The sequence below is a fragment of the Manis javanica genome, chromosome 4, assembly GCF_040802235.1.
Source record: "Manis javanica isolate MJ-LG chromosome 4, MJ_LKY, whole genome shotgun sequence".
Classification (NCBI taxonomy): Eukaryota; Metazoa; Chordata; class Mammalia; order Pholidota; family Manidae; genus Manis; species Manis javanica.
In genome coordinates, this window is record NC_133159.1 from 164,735,537 (window position 1) to 164,752,560 (window position 17,024).

Sequence of the window (17,024 nt, forward strand, 5' to 3'; positions counted from 1 at the left end):
TCAATACATGCTGAAAGAGGATCTGACAAAATTCGTATCCACTCATGATAAAACATTTCATCAAAGTTGGTATAGAAAGAACCTATATCAACATAAAAAAGGCCTTATCTGACTTACCCACTGCTAATATCATAGTCCATGGGGAAAAGCTGACAGCATTTTGTCTCAAATCAGGAACAACTGAAGGATGTCCAGTATCACCACTTTTATTCACCATAGTACTGGAAAGTCCTAGCCACAGAAAATGACAAGAAAAAGAAATAAAAGGCATCCAGATTGTTAAGAAGTAAAATTGTCAGCCTTTGCAGATTGACATGATACTCTATTTAAAAAAAACTCTAAAACTCCAAAAAAATTAACAGAATTAATAAATAAGCTCAGTAACATTGCAAGATGTAAAGTCATTATACAGAAAAATGTTGCATTTCTATGTACAAAAAGATAAACTACCCTACCCAAAACAGAAATTAACAAACCAATCCCATTTACAAATGTATCCAAAAGAATGAAGTTCTTAGACACAAATCTAAAGAAGGAAAATGAAAAAAAAAAAAAGGATGATTTTGTATAATTCCACATTTATGAGGTACCTCAGTCAGATACATAGAGACTGAAAGTAGAACAGTGGTTTCCAGAGTCAAGGGGTAGGAGAGCAGTTATTGTTAATGGATATTGAGCTTCAGTACAAGATAAGGAAAAAGTGCTAGAGACAAACAGTGGTGACGGCTGCACAACAATGTGAATATACTTAATGCCACTGAACTGTATGCCAAAAAATAGCTGAAATGGTAAATTTCATGTTATATTTATACTTACCACAAAAGAGCCCCACAGAGCAAGACAGCACAAAGAATGAACTCTAATATAAATGATGGATTCTAGTTAATAGTACAGTATTAATATTATTGGTTTAACAACTGTAACAATATACCACTAAAATGTAAGATGCTAAAAATGGGAATGGGTAGGGGGAAACTTATCAGAAATCTCTGTACTATCTGCTCAATTGTTCTCTAAACCTAAAATTCTTCTAAACTATAGTCTACTCATTAAAAAGAAAAACCTAAGCAAAGGAGGTTGCTCTGTAAAGAAGCAGACATTTTTCTTTCATGTAATGCTGTGTACTCACTTCTCAGTGACCCATTTCCTTATCTGGGACCCTGGGACCCCCATCAGAACCCTGAGCCCCACCACTCAGCCTGGCTCCAGCCTCTTTTCCTGCTGATTCTGACCTTGTTCCTTAATGTTCATGTATGTCCTAATGTGAGGGACCCAGATGCAGGTTCTCTTGCTCCCATGGGCCCTGGATGCTCTTACTATGCCCCAGTCTGTCTGCCTTGCTGTGACCTATGACTTGTCTTGAACTCATTATTTGTGTATTTTCTGGCTGGAAGTGACTGACCTACTACTGACTGTTGGTACTCTAAACTTCGATACAGTTCCCTAATTCTGTCCACCAACCTTCTATTTATTTTGCTGTAAGGCCCAGACCAGCCCGGTAGTAATTAACTATGAACAGTGCTTGTGGGAATGATATTGATACAAAATGGTTAGGTTCAAGAACATTTCTTAACACTGAAAATAGGAGAGTTCTTTATTCAATGTAAAATGCCTCTTTATAAAGCTCTTAGGGGTACAACTATACTCTACCTTCTCATTTCCTGCCTTAATTCTATGTTCACAGGGTATCCTACACGTAAACGGAGAACTGCAAACTTGAATGCCTACCAGGAAAAGCAGTGAAAGTGTACCAGATAGAAGACAAAGGGAATGGTCAGAATGGTGTCTGACCGAGAAGTACAGCTCTGATCTAAACCATTTAAAAACAACAAATCCCAACACTGTGTGAGCCAAACAAAACTCACATTTCAGGCTAATGTGTGATTTGCAACATTAGAAAAAGAGAGAGAGAAGGTGGGAAAGCACGAGCACCTTAGGTAGACTCTGATATTCATGACACAAAATCTGGGCTAAATCACTCCATAAAAATGCTTATTTATTAAAATACCAGAGAGAAGCTCAGGCCTGTGAAGGAGATGGGCATTCAAATCACGTTTCAGGACACCTAACCCTTGCCAAGTGAGAATGTGATTAATAACATGACTTGCTTCATGTGTAATGTTGAGATGTTGGTAACCTACGAAGGCTGAAAGGACCTTCTTCTATGGCCTGATTCATTTTGCTTCCGGTGTCCTCAAAGGGAAAACTAGGTAGGGAGCAGAGAATAAAATCTTAAAATGAAAAAAAAAAGCCCCACAAATGTTCAAGATTCTTTTTTCGTAAAGAGGCATACTCTTTTAACACCAAATATTTAAGCTCTTTTCTTTCCCATTCTCATCATATAAAAGGGAATTGAACTATGACCGGTTGTTATCATTTACTGCTAAATGTAACTTTTAGATCAGAAAGTATTATTATGCATTGATCCTAAGATTATTTTTTAACAGATTAGAGAATGTCCTTCACAGTAAGCCTATGCCATGAGATACATGGAACAAAGCTTCTGCTTGCCTACCCTGAGCATTTGAATTAGCAGATGAATTAGAAAAAAGGCACATGTTCCTCCAGGCACACCAGGTACATACTTTGTGGATTAGAGCACAGGCCAGCACGTAGTCATCCCATGCCTCCTCGGCCAGGTGCTCAGGTGTAGTGCATAAGAAACTGTACAGCTGTATAGAGCAGAGACATCCTATCCCACAGTTCTGCTATCTTAATAAAGGGATTACTTAGATTCTGTGAGTCAGTACTTTCTAGCCCACCATCTCTTTATCTGACCAACCATCCCAAATTTATAACCCATGTAAAAATAATTCATGCCCTGGCAATGACTTTCAGTGATTTGATAATGAACCACTTTCTTGGATCCTCCCTCCCCTCAAACTTCAGCCTGGCTAACAACATGGTTACCTTCTCTGCATTTCTCACCTTGCTGTCTGTGGAGAGGTGACAAAATAGCCTGGTTATGAACTAGGTGTCCCTTCACAGTGGCCTGGCTCTCATGGCCTCAGCTCTGTGTGTGGCACCCCGTTAGCTCAACCAAGTCCCTGAACTTCTTCATTCTCCAAGAAGAGCAACTTTTAAGAGATTCTTCCCACCTAACTCACCCAGCTCTGCAGTGTAGACCCAGAAAGGCTCTATCAAGGGCTAGTGGGCAACCAGTCATAAATCTAATTGGTATCTTCAAGAGTTAGCATCTCTGGCAAGGGAAAAGTCAGTAGTAAATGGGGTGGCTTTGAGCACTATCAATGTTTCCTATATATGGGTACATATAACAGATACTGACAATGTAAAGTAAAATATTTAACACAACGGCAGTGACCATTATAAAATGTTTAGAAAGCAAAAGCCCTCTCTGCTACAAAATTACATATATAGATTCTGCACATATAAGATAATCAATCCATAAACAGTCACAGAGCACTATGGACGTCTAAGTAATCATGGAGGGAAACAATGCAAAGATGCATAATGGAATGATGATATTTTCTTTTCTTTCCCCACGCTTTACACGTCTTGAGAAGCCTTGCAGAGTCTAGCCTTTCTCTAGACTCCCCTCCTCTTTGCTGTTTTTCTTTAATTGAAGTGCTGTTGATAAACAATCTTATGCTGGTTTCAAATGTATAACACAGTAGTTCAACAGCTAAACATATGATTAAATCCTCACCCCCTCTAGTACAGTTACTATCTGTCAATGAAGAAAGGTGTTACAGAATCATTGACTATATACTTCACGCTGTACTACTGTCCTCATGACTAACTTATACTGTGATTGTGAATAATTGTGCCCCTTTATCTCCCTCACCCTCCTCGCCCACCTGTCCCAACTCCTCCCCCTTAGTAACCACTAGTTATTTCTCAGTGTCTATGAGTCTACTGGAATGAGTACATTTCCCACACCAAAACTCTGGATACATGGCCAGTGGGATAGAACATCAGAAACTAAAACTCTCCTAAAAGTTAAGGAATACAAAGTCAATGAAAATATCAGATTATCCTAAATTGCAAAGAGATGATAATATAAGGGAGATAAGTGGAAATATTCTGAAGGATAATGAACAATATGACACAGAGTAAGAGCACTTTATCTGGGACATGTAGGTGGCAAAGACCAAAATGTTCAATAACACCTGAGTTGGCCATTATGTAGGAAATGGTCTCACTCATACATTGTTGGTAGGAATTTCAATTAATATAATCTTTATGAAAGGCAGTTTGCCCTTCATAGTATAATTTAAAATTTCACATATGTTTTGACTCAGCAATTTCACCAGCATTTACCTTACAGATATAGACTACTTAGGTGGAATTTTGTAGACATAAGAATAGTTATTGCAGCAATGTCGGTACCAAACAATTATCCCCAACATCAGGAGACTGGTTAAAAATTATGAGTTACTATATGGCCATTAAAAAGAATGAAGAAGCCCTATATGCACTGACATTGCAGAATACCCAAAATATATTAAGTGAAACAAGCAAATTAGAACAGTATGCCTAATATGCTACCATCCTCTCTCTCTCTCTCTCACACACACACACACAGAGTGATATTTCTACCAGAATACATAAGAAATTGGCAACAACTGCCTCCATGGAGGCAAAGACCCTACTTTTCACTACATAGTCATTTTACTTTGTGAATTTTATCAAAAAGATAAAAACTATAAAGAGGGGCAGGGAATACATATATACAAGAAGTGCTATAGAGAGGAAGGGGCTATCTTGAGCAGGATTGGTTAACAAAGATCTCCCACAGAAGGCACTCTGAATGAAATCTGCCTGGGAGAGACAGTATGGAAGGCTGGGGAGGTGTCCTGGAGGCCAACCGGGTGAGGAAGAAAGGAACAAGCCATTTTTGTCTACAAAGAGTAAGTGGATCAGAAAGGGACTAATGTTATGCCGATACTGAACGCTACTCCCTTTTCCACGTTCTTATATGGCACTTGTCTATTAGTAGGTCATATGCATGAATCTAGAATGCAATCCATTCACTTACTGAATATCTATTATGAGCCAGGAACTATGCTAGATGTTGAGGACAGAAAACGGTGAGACTCAGTCCTTGTCCACAACAGGTTCTCTATCTGAGGAAAATGCAAAGCTAGGAGAGAAGAGGAATTCCATAGAGAAAAACCTGAGCAGCATATAGCCCAGGGCAATTATCTCTCTGTTCTGCATGGTGCAGGGATAATGAAGGTGCTGATAAAAACAACAGCTAACACTTATATAACATTTAATATGTGCCAAGTCACTATTCTAAGTCACTTTCATATATTAATTCATTTAATCTTCACAACAACCCTATGAAGTAGGTATACTATTATTACGCCACCTTAAATGGAGTATGTAATGTACTGCAAGGTTTTTAAGAGCATACCATTGCTACACTGCTATTAAGGGGCTGAACCCAAATTTGAACTCAAAAAGTGTGGCTCTAGAACTAAGCAGTGAACTACTACTAGGGACCCTGAGAGAACAAGTGCCAATCTCGGAATAATAATGCTACCTTACACTTATTTGTATAGGACTTTGCAGTTTATAAGATACTTTCACGTGCTATTTTCAATTTAGAAAAGCCCCATGATATGTTCTCTTTGAAATGAACACACATTCCAGCTATTGAAATGGATAAAATTATAAAAACTACTATAAACTCTCAAAATGCCCATCACTAAAAATAACTGTAGTAGAAAAGTTCCTCAAGGAGTTCTACAGAAATTCATCATCTGGTAACATTCAAGTTAAGACAGTATTAGTTGAGCATCACTGCTTTCAAAGGAAAGGCACTGATAAACTAGACAATGGATTCAGGTTCTTTAAATGCCACTTAAACAGTGAAATACTGCCTTTGACTTACTAAATTAAAAACCATAATTCTTACATTCTATTACTCAATATATAGTTATTTGAGCACTTTGGCAACTGGTATAGGTTTAGATATTGTACTATTCAATTAGCATTAAGTGAAATGCACTTTAATCAATACCTCTCAAAATAGTTTAAATTGTTTAATTAGGACTAACTACACCAGAACATCTGAAAGACAAATTTACCTGTCAAATTTAGGAAAGGAATTTCCCCAGTTTCTTTTTACCAGCTTAGTTCTTAAATAGATCCAGACATACTTGTAGAAAGTACCAGCTGACATTACTCCATGGGGGTTTCCTTACTATAATTAATTTTGGATTTCCTTGTCAAGAGGGAGACATAATCTTTGCTTCTATTTTTTAATCAATACATGACTGAGCAGAGTACTACCCAGTGAAAATGAAATGGGTACTGCCCTTATAGAGTGAAATAAATATTCTCTACTCAGTTTTCCAACCAAAGAGCACAAATACTGCTGAAGGAAAACAAAGCCTTGGCACCGCTGGAGGGAAAAAAATTTGCCAGCTGTCTTCCCAGCATAATGCTTTCTACAGTCATGTACAGGATTATCTCATGCTCTTTAATATCTGCCACTTTAAACGACTCTCTTTAATTAAATAATTATCTTCTTGGGACAACACAACTCAATCCTAAACTGAGTAGGATTCTACCTCCCCACTTACTCAAATTCTACCTGATCTTCAAAGTCTTGTTCAAAACTCATTTTCTCTATGAAGCCATCACCCCCTGATTTCCAAGATCTCTCCCTTCTCAGGTGTTAATTATGTGAATCACACATCCTGATTCATTTGCTCACTATCTTTTTCTAATTCAATAGCACTCTGCTTGTATTTCTCTCACGGCACTTATCTTTCTTTGAACTGCAGTGATTTTAAATGTTTCTCTTGTCCACTAAGAGGACTAAGTCATACCCATCTGGGTATTATCTTTGATTAAAGCCCAGTGCTTGACACATTAACAATAAATATTTGTTGTCTTGAATAAATGTTGTCCATCCTATAAGAATACAAAAGAAAAAAAAAGCCACGTTTCTTTTTTCTGTATTCCTAGATACCTAGCCCAGTGCCAGGCATCAATAAGCCACTTGAAGATATTCAACGAATACTATATAAGTAAACCAGTTGTAGTTTAGTTTTACTTAAATCTGAATAAACATGTCCCTGATCAAACAAATGACTCAAAAAATTGAGGTCATTTCAAATACCTCTTGCTTTTGTGGGTTAGTAACACACACACACACACACACACACACACACACACACACACACACACACACACACACACACACACACAGAAAGCCAGTACTGTTTCAGTAGTTAAAAACTGGTATTTGAGTATTCAAAATGAACAAACAAATAAGAGCTGGTTGGTAGCTGAAAACCTGGCCACAATACTTGCTATCACCTCTCAGCGAGAGGCAGTCTATTCTCCCACCCTTTGAAGTTGGACTGCCTTGTGATTGCTTTGACCAATAGTCTGACAAAAGTTACACTGTCCAGTTTCCTAGCCGAGGTCTCAGGAGATCTGCCTCCACTCTTGAGGCTCTTATCTCCCTCCTGCCATAATGGGAACAAATCTGAACTATTCTGCTCGGGAATGAGACCACCTGGGGTGCGGACAAGCTGTCCCAACTGAGGGTGTCCTAGATGGAGAGGCTGCAAGCCGATCAGGGAGCCTAACTGGCCCAGCAGAAGGACCACCCAGCTAAATTCAGTCCCAACGGCCAATCCATGGGAGCACAAGCCCAATAACAGTTATTTTGAGTCACTAAGTTTTGGTGTGGTTTGTTACACAACAAAAGCTAAGTCATCACCATTTAATTTAAAACTGAACACTTACATGGTGCCACGATGCTAATTTCTATTCCACGGAAGTTTTAGACAGCCAATGTAGATCATTCCTACATGTTTAATATTTATTTTTAAATAATATTAAAATCTAATTATGACTAAATAAAAACTCTAATTATGATTAAAGCAAAATTTCTAAATAGAGTATTTGCAATCTTTTTTGCTGATTTTTTTAAAACCTATTATTTAATAAATTAGTACACCTCATCACTGTCCCCTAATGCACCACGACATTTTTTTTCTTTACACCATGTGTATCTTGCTTACAAAATTGGATGGGGGAAGTCAGGTGTCACCTCTAGTCTTCATTGCTTTAAATACCTATAACTGGGAGGGGCAAAATAAGCAGTGAAACTCTAAATCAATACTACCAACAAGGAGTAGAAATGCAAAAAATTAAAAAACAAAAAGCTATTTCCATTTCCCCATCTCATTAGATTATGGAATTCAGTTAACAAATTTTGAGACATGAAAAAAATGAATAGCTTTCAGAATCAGACTGAGAGATTTGTGCATCCCTGGTAATAGGAAATTCAACTAAAATAGGAAAATTATGCGAAGAAGAAAAACTCTTTCTCCCTTTAATGTTTTTGACCCTTAAGCCCCTTTGCTCCTCCTTCCAGCCCCTGGCATCCCGTGCTGGCTCCTCCTTTTCTTCCTCTCCTTGACTCTCGGACTCTCCCCTTGCGTGGGTCATCTATCCCCATGACTCCAACCATCTTCTGGAAGCATGTGGAAAGCCTTTATCTCCCTCTCATTAGCCAGAGTTTTATACCAAAGCCTTTCTCATTTCCAACCATCTGGTAAAGATCTATGCCAAAACCCAGCACCCTAAATATAATATACTTTAATTAAAGTTATCCTCCCACGTCACTTAAAGACCAGATCCTCCATGAGACATCTTGCCTCTTTTAATGGCACCACCTCTTTCTTATCTACTCAAACTAGGAACTTGAGTGCCATCTTCAATTTCTTATTTGGCTATATCTATTGTTATTATTATTTTAAATAAGTTGACAAATCCTACAGTACCTCTTGTATTAATTCTCTCCTCCTATTTCCCAACATGATTCAGGATGTCATCAGTACTTGACTGGACCACTGTAACAAAACCTCTTCCCTTCTCAATTTATCCTATAAATACCATATCTGGATCTGTCTTGTTAAGGTTCAAGTCTAAACAGATGGTTCACCTAATGAAAAACTTAATGTACCCCATGACTTACTAATTAAACTATCCTATTCAAAGCAACAAAAAACTCTGTAACTCAGGCCCAACTTACCCTTCTAATCTTATCTCCCATGTACTTACGATGTGACTGGATCGCCTGCTGGTCCTTGGGTCCTACGCCTTTTCCTACTTCTGTTCATGGCTTACAGTACTTCCTTACCCGGTAATGGGGATCACAATACATATACAGTATTTATATTGCCTTAACATTTAACAATATATGATAAAGCATTTTCTAAACATTTTATTGTTTTGATAAATGATTTTCACAAATCTCTTGATTATTTTCAAATTTTCCTACTGAATATCACTGAGAAATATCTTTGTAGGTAAAGCATTCTCATTTTGGACTATTTTATTAAAACTGATTCCTAAAAGTACAATTACCAGGAAAGCATTCTTAAACATCTTGGCACACCTTCTGCACGTGATTTTCAGTTGACTATAGCTATCTTAAATCATCATTGTATTATCAAAGCTTAAGGTTGATCCTCATATACAGCTGGTGTATTCTATTAACTACCATGTTGGTATCTATAACCTATAATTCTAACATGCGTCTCCCAACCCTCTGTTCCTTTGGGGTTTCCTCTTCTCCTCCAACCATGACCTCCAATCTCCAGCCCATGCAATTACCAGAATTCAACTGCAGGCCAATGGCCATCAGAGCAAAAACAAAGAACAGTTCACAGGTTCTCAAAGCTTGGAATTCTGAAAACATAATAATATACTTTCTATTTTTAGAGGTGGGGTCACGGGGGAACTTGTTATTCAAGTCAAAGGTCAGTCAAGATGAGAAAGTTAGTATTTCAGTATGTCTGTGCCAGCATGTACCACCACCAAAAGCAGCACATGCATGCAGAATATTTTATTTTAAAGGGTGGTATTAATACATGTTCAAAATCACATGATAAATTGGATACTTCTGTAGTGGCTTCCATTTTGTACACTATTTAAACAATTAACATATTTCAAAGCTACCATAAACTTTGCTTCAAATTCCTCTTCTTGCCAAACAATCTTACCTGCTAATCTTCCTAATCTGCAGTTAAATTAGGAAGACTTTAAACCACTTTCCACATTAAAACTTCTTTAAAGGTCCCACATTCTAGATGTGTACTTACTCTACCTTGGGAAAGACTTCTTGAAATCAGTGATATCTGTGATAAGGCAGAAAGATGAACTTGCCTTAACCAAGTAAAGAGAGAGGGAGTAAACAGAATATTCCACAACGAGACCAGCTAGTGTAAAACCTGCAGGTGAAAGCGAACATAATACTCTCTGGGAATTGCAAATGTGTGGATCAAAGAGCTAGAAAGGAGAGTAGTGAGAAAGTAAAAGAAGAAACCTGGTGCCAGGAGGGCCTTAATTCCAGGAGGAACAGGGGGCCATGTGGCAGACGACCATGACCAGATTAATACCTTAGAATGGTCAATCACTGCGGCAGAAACTGGCAGGCAGCAAGTCAGGGGCAGGGAACAGGGAGGAGGCCGAAATGGAGCAGCCTCAGCAGTGGGAGCACATGGAAACTAAGAGGGGATTGGCAGAGGTTTTTTAGGATGGGCCCAGATAGCACATCTTGTTCAGTGGCTGAAAATTCCTATTCATCTCTTTGTAGGAATAATTTTTTGCTTTGGATAAATTTAAGATAAAAATCACTGTGGTCTGAAGCAGAAAGAAAATATTACCTAAATAAGCTGGTACTATATTTTCTTGACTCCACGATGCCATCAAATCTAAGAAGCATTGTCAACCTAATACACTGTGTATGGGGGGGATATCTGATGCTACCACCTAACAGGAGAGACGGGGGTCACGAAGGCCGATGGTCGGGAGAAAGAATTCAAAGTTCTTGGGTATAACATGTATGTTTCCTGCTTTACGCAACTGAAATGAAGTCAAAGAATAGTGCCCCCCTTGCTAAGGAGGAAGGAAGTACTTTCCAGTGGTAAGCACCCAATGGTCAAACTGGGAAAGGAGAGTAGTCAGTAAGTCTGGGAACACCTCTAGCCAACCGGCAGTCACACTTCATCCTGAGAGCAAGGCTGCTGCCCAGGTCTGCTAAAGGAGCCTTGGTGAAAAGGGATGCACCTCCTTATCCGACCTATTACCTCACTCCCAGGACTACTGGGTGTCGAAACAGCTGCCATGGAATATTTTTCCCAGGGGAAAAAAAGTTCCATGAACTAAGTTTTAATCCCATTTTGTAGTCTTTCATTCATCCCCCAAATACATGTGAAGCACTGGTCCCATGCTGTTCTAGGCACCACAGACAGTATCTATCAAGGCAGACAAGGGCCTGCTCTCACTGAACTGACTGACTTTCTAACCAGTTGCAAGTTGCAAAATGAAGACTAAGGAATCCCACAGTAAAGGAAATTGACTCATTTATCTAACTCTGAAACCTTTACTATTTTATCTAAAAAAATTAACTACCTTTATTTTACTCCATTAAAACTCCACTCAGCACCTTTTATCTATGCCTCCTCCCCCCAGGCCAACCCCCACTCTCATTTCTTCTTCAAATTTTGCATGTCAAGTTCTAGGACCCTGCAATCTCAAGAGACCAGTATCCTTTTTCTCTCATTCCCAACACATTAATTACCTGCCTCTGTTCCTTGTGCCTAGCACAATGCTCTGCTTATAGGAGGTGTGTGTTCACTAACAATATATAATTTGAAATACGTTATCAGGTGATTAAAAGAAAAGCTAACTAAATAGGTAGGTGCAAACAGCAGAGCTGATTCTCCCCAGTTAAATATAATGCACATCTGTAAGAGAATCCCTAATATATTAAAGGCCATACAGCATATAGTGACAGCTGCAGCTCCATTGTATCTGCTCATTATAAGTACATTTCACTAGACACAGGATGGCTCATTATGAGAATAGTGTGGTTCTTGACTCTGCTTCCCTATCAAGAAAAGTTTGCCAAAACCAATATTGTGTTGAAAAGTGATTCGTTCCTATCAACATAAATTTTTTCACACTCTTTTCAATGACAGAACATCCTTAACTACTTGACAGTCTAGCAATACTTTCTACTTCCTTCATTAAAATCTTGTGATCCTTTAGCAAAATGACTATAACACTCTGAGCTTGCTTCCTTCCACTTGAGAATTTATGCCAACCATTAGTAACTCTAAAAATACAACTATTACTTGGCTGAGCTAGAATCTGAATTGATACTTTCTCATTCCAAACTCCAAGCTCTTTCCATGGGTTGGACAGTCTCTACCCCCTGAATACTGTTATCAATATATCTAAATAATTAAATAAGTAAACATAAGAAGTTATCTAGAAAACAATTTCATGACTAATATATACTTTTTAACACATACAAGGCAAATAACTCTGAAGGAAAGTACTTGAATACAACAAATACACAAATATGATTATTAAGGCTATCATTTATGCTTATAGGTGGATACCTTTATTTTAGACTTAGTAAGAGATGCACTCACTTCCATCTAAATAAGATAAAGTAGAAGCTAACTAGGTACCATGAACACAGGAACTTGCCTATTCTGTTCACTGTTGTATTCCCAGCACAGTCAATAAACACTTGCTGAATGAATGAACGTTAAGTATAAGATGGAATATAAAAATGAAGCTCTCAGATACAGAATAATAAAGTTAGTTTATACTCAATTCCAGGAGATAAAATACAATCTAATTCATCAAATAATTACTGAGTAACTTACATATGCCCACAACTATGCTATGTACACACAGATCTTCACTTTTAGGTAATAAGCTGCAAGGGATCTGGAATTGCAAACCAGATTTGCATTCTCTAGAGTGCCTAGCTAAATAACCTTTAGCAGATTATTTTCAACCCTTGTACCTAAGCATTACCTGGAGAACTTTTAAAAAAAAGGCAGAGCTTTACGCAATTGAGCCCCACCAGACCCAGTGAAACCTGAATCTCTGGGGATAGGGACCAAATTCTGATTTTAAGGTTCATATCTGATACTGATACCCAGTGATGGGTGAATGGTTCTCAGATTCTGGTGCACAGGAGAATCACTTGGAGGGGCTGATAAAACTCTCAACCCCCACTCCCAGAGTTTTGGCTTCAGCAGGTCCTGGTGCCTAAGAAGCTTCCAGGTGCTGTGCTGCTGCTGGTGTGGGCCGCTGCTGACCAGATACACTAATCGGAAAACATGAACACTATATGATAATTTTAAATATAAAAAAGGAACTTCATGCTCAACATCATTGGTCATTAGAAAAATGTAAATTAAATCCACAGTAAGATATTACTAAGTACTTACTAAAACGGCTAAGATTCAAAACAAAACCAAAATAACCCAAGTGCTGGCGAGCGTGCATGGCAAGCACAATGCTCATACATTGCTGATGGGGATGAAGAATGGTACACCACAACGGAGAACAGCCTGTCAGTTCTTCTAAATTCAAATATACTTAGCTTATTAGCCAGCAATCCCATACCTGGATACTTACCCAAGAGAAATAAAATGTTATAAAATGTTATATTCACATAAAAATGTGTACATGAATGTTTATAACAGCTTTATCCCCAAGCTGGAAACAACTGGAATATCCTTCAAAAGGTGACTTATGATAAATAAACTATGGAACATCCATACGAGGGAATACTACTCAGAAATACAATGCAACAAATGGCTGGTAACAGCAATGCTATGGATGAATCTCAAATGCATTCTACTCAGTGAAAGAAGCCACTTAAAAAGCTAGATACTGTATGATTCCATGTATGCCACACTGTGGAGAAGTTAAAGCTGCACGGAGAAAAAGACAAAACAGTGGTTGCCAGGTGCTGGAAACAGAGGAAGGTATCCACTGCAAGGGGCACCCATTATATACATCTAACAATTATAAAACTTAGATTATTCCAACCTCAGGAATTAAAGATTTGACAAGATAATTATTTTCTTAAGTATGATGTGCACTGTCCGCAGAATATTTAGGATTTGGTCTTCCTATTCTAGGTTCAGGCTGCTTTCTGAGCATGGATGGCATCATACTCTCTCAAAATAAGCTACCACGAGAGAAACACCCATAGTTCAGTTTGTGTTTAAACTTGCTGCTGATTCATTTCTTCCTTGATAACTGAACCTTTCTTTCCTAATTACTTTAATTATAGCCATCTCTCATTCTAAAGCTTCCCTTTTCCTTGGGAACACATTTGTTATCCTTGTGACCTCCTGTGAGACTCTGGGTAGGTATGTCACCTCCAGGATCCAGTCTGCTAAAAACAGAAGCTGCACTTTCCATGCATCCTTCTCCTGCACGTGGATGTTGCAAGGATTAAGAGAAATGAGGTATGCGTGTGGGATTATTGCCGTTATGCTTGAAATAAATTTCATGGAATTTGTTCTAAACTTTAGTGCAATAAATATTCTACTCTTCTTTGCCATAACATAGCAACAGTTCACACTGGAAATGGCATTCTTAGGTACTATTTACTGAATGCACTGCCAAGACCATGGTATCTGGTAAAGGAAGACCATTTCTGAATCTCACTCTATAACTTTCTTTGTGACCTTGAGCAAACCACTTACCTTTTTTGAGCCTCATTTCAACTAATGTTTCTCTAGGAACTACTGTGACATCAATAGGAAGCACACCTAAATAAACTACTATGTCTGATATCATTCCTACTCCCTGATCTCTAAATGGAAATGATTCAGATTCCAAAAAGCAAAGAGATTCTCTCTCAGCTAGATGAAGCAGATTCCCCAAATAACAGAGGACATCAATGCAGATCTAGGATCTGGGAGACCCAGAAAAATTATTTACTCTCAGGAGTCCTATGACAAACTAATTTTTCAAGAGATGAATAAAATGCTTGAACTGAGAGAAAAGAAAGCCACATGGTAGTCATTCCTAGAGTTGGTGCTTTACTATACAGAAGAAAGAATACGAGCTTTGGTGTCACCCAAACTTAAGTTTGAATTTTAGAATTCACGATTTTAGGGAAATTATATTACCTCTCTTTGCATATTTCCTAGTCCATAAAATGGGTATAGTTATCCTGTAGGGTTGTATGCCCATAGTTTTAATTCAACAAACATTTATTAAGTATCATATATAGTAGGTACTATACAAAACCTGGCTATTACTTTTATTATTACTATTTTCAAAAGAACCAGGGCAAACTTTAGAGGAAGGCAGAACAGATGGGGTCTCTACTGCTTAATATAAAAGGCATGCAGAAAAGCTAAGTTCTCACGCATAAACTCCTTGATCACTTAATGCCTTGAAACTCCACTATGATAAGATCAATCTAATTTGAATTAATCTTTGTTTTCTTTTCTTCTTCACTTATTAATTACTTACTTGGTACTCCAACTTTACCTTAAAATGTGAGAATTCCTGGAAAGTAACAACTTTATGAAACAGAAGAAAGAAGACAGCTCTCCCTAATGCTCCTGCTCTATCCCTGGTATCTCCTTTCCTTTAGTTCCACTGTTTATTAGCTTTGTGACCTTGGGAATGTCACCTAACTTCTCTGAACCTACTTCATCACTAAGATGGGAATGGTACCATTTAGCTTCACTGATGAGTAAACATGTATGGGAAGAGAAACTCCAAGGTGGGGAAAACACAAAGAAAGCAGCTGGGTATTAAGAAACACAAAAATATTTTAAAAATCTGCATAAGGCAGAAATCTCACTAAGTGAGCATGAGACCCCAGGCCAGGGATATAATCCAGCCTGAAAAAGTCAATCTCAATCTCTCCTGTGCAATTTACGATTTTTAGCATTTACCAACAATTCACGGTCATCCAGCAAGTGAACGGTGATGGGTTTACCAACATCATCAGGAAAGAAATGAAGTTCAACTGAGGGTCACAGGGATGATAAAACTGTCCACAGGAGAGCCAGCAAACTAAAGTTTTTATAAAGTTGCTTAAATGTTCCTAGCAGTCACACTTAGAGTGAGCCACATTCACTTAATTCCTGGGCATAATGATACTAGGGCATTAAAAACTGTATCTTACTATGTACACTACACATTTGCACCAAAAAGTAAAAGGTTATATACACAAAATCATGTATGTTGACTTTTTTGAGCAATGCAGGGATTTTTCAAAGATAACTGTTTTTCAAAGACAAATTGATTTTTCAAAGATAAATTGTTAACTTTTGTTGATTTCAGATCCTAATCCTAATTTTCTTTCCCCCTTATTCTCTTCTTTACTGATAATATATTATTGAAGGGAAAGGAGTTCTATCATCAGACTGCCTTAACTAGGTTCTAACCCTCTTTTTCTAGTTGAGTAATTCTGTTCTATAAATATTAACTGAGTCCTCATTATGTGTGGAATGAAAGGAACACAGAGATGAAGAAGAAATTATTCCAGCCTTAAAGGGTCTTGGGCTTTAGTTAATTGCAGGCCAAGGAACACTGTTTGGATAGACAGTTACCTTATGACAAAGAGATTTATGTGTTGAGGAGTATCAGGATTAAGTCAGTTTAGTCATCACTTTGCCCCGTTTAAATGCACTCAAAATATTTTTAGGCATAGCCAAACATTTTCCCTCTTGGCACCACTTGTGTTTCTTTCTCATTTCTTTCCTTGCAGGTTTCAAAACTCACACATGCCCTTCCAGCCTTCAAAGGAGCTAATCTTCCCTACGGCCCCCTGTTTACCTTCATGTGGGCCAGGAGCTCGCAGACCTGTCCTGTCTCCATAAAATCTCCATCTCTTTGCAACAGCACCCACTAAGCTTCTACTATATATTCTTAAATGACATTTCATGCACATTCTGGCCTTAGTTTGGAGTATCTTGAAAACAAAGCCACCATTTTCTCTGACGACATCGTAATTTTCTGTCAGTTGGCCAAATTAATGCTGATGTCCTTCTTCTGAGTGCCAACCAAGTCACCAAAAATGGTATTATGAGACGGGGAAGCCACAGGTCACAAATAGCTTTGTTCACAGTGTTTTAAAAACCTAGTAATGGAAATATAATCACCTAGATCTCTGGATTTTCCAAAAGAACCTGAAAGCCTGACAAAAGAACCACACCCACTCACAGTCACAACAGACAGGCAAG

General features: G+C 38.1%; 1 protein-coding gene across 1 annotated transcript in view; it reads right to left on the reverse strand.

Annotated features, from left to right (window-relative positions):
• Positions 1-17,024, reverse strand: part of LOC140849252 (serine/threonine-protein kinase TAO1-like) — a 209,260-nt gene that overhangs the window by 178,033 nt on the left and 14,203 nt on the right. Inside the window, 1 exon segment of the mRNA XM_073236241.1 lies at positions 118-231. The gene's annotated coding sequence lies outside the window, so the exon portion shown is untranslated.